Here is a 4,957-nt window from a genome sequence, read left to right on the forward strand (position 1 = left end):
AATGCAGAGTTTGTGATCCACAGTGGTTTTTTCTTTGACAATAACTCACATGACAGAGTGAAAATAAAGCTTGGAGTGAGTAAAAGTGACAGACTCTACGCCATGAAGGCTGAGGTCTTGGCGCGTGCCGGCATCCCCACGTACGTAGAAAAACATTGGTCGGCCCTTTCCTGCAGTACTTGAACTATTTCCAGTTGCATAGTGTTTAATTGGTGTGTTAATAAAACTTCTCTCCAGTAGTTTGTCTTAATCCCTTTATCCCTGTGGCACAGCAAATTTAAGCCATGGCGACACTCGGTGATTTACCAGCGTTTTCAGACAAACATAATTGTGTCATTGGGCACATTCACAGTCAGTTCTGGGGGATATGGCCTGAAATCCTCATTAAGTTAAATAAGTACTTTCGTATCATTCATGCCTTTCACCTTGAAAAGGTTAATGACCTGGATCAATTTGTTTCATTTAATTCTTTGCCACCATTAGTTTCTGTAATGAAGTCATGATCCTCAGTGATTTCAAGAATTTCCAGTTAAATTCTTTAAGATTGTCTTGCATTTGAGGTATAAAATGATAAAGAAGACAGGAATTATGATTTATTAGTTCTCCAGGGAATGTAGGAACCGTTCTTAATGAAAATGGATTATCCAGACCTTTTTTTATTGAACTTGTCAATATTTGATTAATGATTAAAGTGTGAACTCAACATAAATTACTGTTAACATTTTTTTTTAAACCATATGTATGTTTAATTTTTTGAATGTATTGTGTGCAGCCTGAGATTACAGCTGCTAGGCCCTAGGAAAAGCTGGCGAAGATGGACTCCAGTTCTGCCTGTTCACTTCCGTTAACCCCAGCCTGTGGCCTTTTGCAAGGGCTGAAAATCGTGCTCACAGTTTAGATGAGAAGCTGGAATGACCCATTCCAGGCCAGCTCTCCTTGAGGACAAACACACGTGTTGTAGACTTAAGGGACTTCACTTTGGAGCAAGTGGGTAACCGCAGCAGGGTGACTGATCTTGCTTTCTGCTTTTATCAGTTCCAGCGTTTTTGCGTTGCATTTTACGGAGCCGCCCATCTCTGCTCAGCTTCTGGCTTTTCTCCGAGTATTCTGCATGACTGAAGGTAAATCATTTCAGGAAAAAAGGGATGTTGACTTTTTTCTTTTTAAATCATGAAAGTGTAAAGCATAGGGATTCGGATTAAAGGTAAAGTGGATCAAAACCACAGTGCTTTTGGGAAGAGGTAAGATGGCAATACTGGAGAAAGAAGAAATCGATTTGTTTTACCCTGGAAATGTTCTACTAAATCCTCGATGTGTTGTCAGTATTGATTTGTAATACGTAAATAATTCTCAACTACATTAGAAGAAAACTTAAAATATCTTGGATCGGTTAAATATATTAAAATTCTGTGTAGCCTGACAGAGCCTCATTGCACTCATAGGGCACTAGTCTTCTTCACTTCGAGCACTTCAGGATCAGTTGATGCTGTGGTGATGTATAGTCAGCCGTGGTGTACGTGGACCGTAGGACTTTATTTGTTAATCTAGTCTGCGTTCTAAATCTGAAGTTGCCAGCAAGCATTTTAATGTCAAGCATCCTGTTAGATAACATTATAAACAGAACCTGTGTAGAACACAAAATGTTCCTGGCCACAGCCTCCTATTTCAGGCCCAGAAAGAGTTAAGTATATGTATTGAGCATCTACTTTTATATTTGCCTAAAACAAATCATTTGGGGTTTCCTATACTGAGATTTGACCTCTTGTGGTTGTGTTTTTATTTTTCATCCTAAAATGTATCTTATACATTTCCTGTTTCTGAGGTTTTATTTGTAAGTGTGTGTGTGTGTGTGTGTGTGTGTGTGTTGCTGTAAGCTACCTTAAATCCTGTGCAGAACAGATTGAGCAGGAATGAGTGAATGAGTGTTTGACTGAGTGAATAGATGCAGAAGTCTTCTGGGAGGAAGCTGCCTAAAGACTTCTTCGGTCAGAGGAAGCAGCCGTGGTCCGTGGAGGGGAAGCCGCTTTGCCCAGCTGTCACTGGCTTTGGGCTTAATGTCTGGATCGAGGGCACAGTGCTGCACAAGTCCAGGCTTGACTCCATACTGGAGGCAGAAGAAACATAGTCTCAAAACATAGAGAGGCACTTCACACACCAACTGCAGAACCCAAAGTGAGATACAGTAATTGCTCCTTAGAAGCAACCCTGTCACCTAGATTTACAGTCATTCAAGTGGGAGCTTTTGGTGATTTTTGTACTTTGGTAATGATTCATCAATTCAATTTAATGAACATGAGTTAAGGGGTTAACTGTGAGCTTTTCTTGCATATATATGGATATAAATGTTGTCTTCATATCCTGAAGGAATTTATAATTAAGAGAGCTGATAGTGATGATATTCCTAAAATTTGTGAAGCATTCACTGTGTGCCAGGTATGATGCTAAATGTGGTATGTGCTTAATTTTAGTCCCATTAGCCTTGATTGGTAAGTGCTCCCATCTTACTGATGTAGAGACTTCAGTTCAAAGAGGATAAGTCTTAGCTGGGCGTGGTAGCACAATCCTGTAGTCCCAGCTACTTGGAATGCCGAGGTTGGAGGCTTGTTTGAGCCTGGGAGGTGAAGGCTACAGTGAGCCATGATCTTGCCACTGCACCCCAGCCTGGGCAACAGATCAAGACTGTCTTAAAAAAAAAAAAAAAAGAGAAAAACCCAAAGAGGATAAGTAACTTGGCCAAGGTTGCTCAGCAAGCAATGACCCTGACTTAGAACCCAGCTCTATTAACTCCAGAACCCATGCACAGGACATCCCACATTGTTCCTGCTGGTTCACAGATAACACAGTGCATGGACTAAAGTATTAATGCTCTAGGGGTCTGGAGGAAATGGCATTTGAGTTAAACCCTGGAGCTCAGTGAAGGTAAGTAAGGGCAAGGTAGAGCAGGAGGGAAGGGGTGTGACTGAAGAGGTTTAGCAGAGGGAGGAGCTTGAGCAGGAGCCGGGAGGAGGGTGGAGGGCGCTGGGCTGTGTGCTGTCCGGGGTGAGCACACGCCATGGTGGGCCAGCATGAGGTGCAGGGTTAACTTGCCCACCCTCTGCTGCTGCAGAAGCTCCCAGTCAGCTCCTGTGTTCCAGGCAGGCCACATGCTACATTTTATCTTAGTCCCCTTTTGTAGGCTTTATTTCTCCAGGAATGTGAAATGAGTCCAGTTTCACTTTTAAAAAGTAGCAGAGAGAAAGCTCTCCCGCACGCCTGCAGCTTCCATCATTGCAGAGTGCAGCTTGGGCAGGTTGAGAAAGGAGGTGAAGGAGGGAAACGGTAATCTTCATATTGGGGGGCTGCTGAAAAGAACCTTCAACCACTAGAAGGCTTAAAAAACAGAACTTCCTTGTTGAATACAAAGAATATAAAATAAAGACTCAGAACTGAAAATGCTGAATTTTATCCTGATCTTTACTAAGGAATACAACTGAATCAACTTCTTTTTTGAGCATTAGATAACCTGTTTTCTTAAAACTGCTTGAATCCTTTTAGGTCTGTTGATTCTCTTCAGTTTCTCTCTAGTCATAGACACTCTGTCCTGTCAAGACAATTGCTGGATCTTTGAATGGCTCTAATACTAATAAAAGTTTGGTTTGCTGGCAGCCGTAGTTCTTCAGTTTGAATGGTAAATAGTGACAGCTGTGGGGCATTTTGCTCTGAAAGAGACACTGTCTCCTAATCACATAAGAAGCATGGGTCTATTTCTTGAGCATGAATAGGATCGGCATGTTTTGGTTTCGGAGATAATGTGCCGGGAGATAAAACGCTAAGAGCAATTGCTGAATTCTTTCCTCTTCTTAAAGATATTTGAAGATAATTGAGATGTTCACTTGTGTTTATTTGTAATTCCTATTTAAATTCCTGACAAGTGAGAGAGCTGGGCATGTTTTTCATTAACTAAGATTTTTTTTCTTTTTTTGAGGCAGGGTCTCACTCTGTTGCCCAGGCTGGAGTGCGGTAGTGTGATCACAGCTTACTGCAGTCTCCACCTCCTGGGTTCAAGTCATCCACCCACCTCAGCCTCTTGAGTAGCTGGGACTACAGGCATGTGCCACCACATCTGGCTGATTTTTGTATTTTCTGTAGAGATGGGGTTTTGCCACGTTGCCCAGGTTGGCTTCAAACTCCTTGGGCTCAAGTGATGCACCTGCCTTGACCTCCCAAAGTGCTGGGATTACAGGCGTGAGCCACTGTATCCGACCCATTAATTCGGATTTTTATAATGCTTCTTATGGTAGTACTATTTGATTTAGGCTCTTTCTTCTTTCAGTTTGTGGCTTGTTACAAAAATGGCTTAAATAGCTTGGTCAGGTCATCTACTAGAATAAGTGCCAATCAGATTTACAGTTATGGGCTCGTGGGATGTGCCTCTTGTTCCTTTCACTGTTTATGTCACTCACCTGAATGTCTTTTTTGACCCTGTTGTGACTGAGCTCACGGCTAGCAAAAAGGATTTTTTTTTTTTTGGTCAAAATAAGGGGTACGTGGCTGTAGGTTGTCTTAAAAAAGTATCTTAAGTGTCTTGTGAAACTACTAAAGGCTCTCAGTGTCCCTCATAGAAACAGTGAAAACTAGAGTGCTACCAAGGCTTGATCTGGATTCCAGACGAAGAAGGCCTTACCCGGTGTTTCTCCCCAAAACTCAGCTCTGCTCTACTTTGGAGAGTCTAGGAGTGGCCTGGCCGATTGCATAGGGACAGCTTTTGCTATGGGAAAATGACATTGTTGGAAAAGATGTTTTCTAAGGTGGATGGCTTGTTAAAATGAGAAGTAGTGCTGTGTTTTCCTCCTAACAGGTTGCCATTTATTTGTATTTCTTGTAGAAGAATTGAAAGAACACTTGCTGGGAGACAATGCTATTGATAGAATCTTCACCTTGGGGAACTCTGAATTTCCTGTTAGCTGGGACAATGAGG

The 4,957-nt window shown here is 42.0% G+C and overlaps 1 long non-coding RNA gene across 1 annotated transcript; it reads left to right on the top strand.

The window, feature by feature from the left end:
- Positions 1-6: 6 nt before the first annotated feature.
- LOC108299122 lies at positions 7-4,957 on the top strand. Its single transcript, XR_001822826.2, has 3 exons — positions 7-140; positions 1,036-1,121; positions 4,865-4,957. It is a non-coding gene; the product is annotated as an uncharacterized LOC108299122 (long non-coding RNA).

The sequence above is a fragment of the Cebus imitator genome, unplaced genomic scaffold (assembly GCF_001604975.1).
Source record: "Cebus imitator isolate Cc_AM_T3 unplaced genomic scaffold, Cebus_imitator-1.0 Scaffold2089, whole genome shotgun sequence".
Lineage (NCBI taxonomy): Eukaryota > Metazoa > Chordata > Mammalia > Primates > Cebidae > Cebus > Cebus imitator.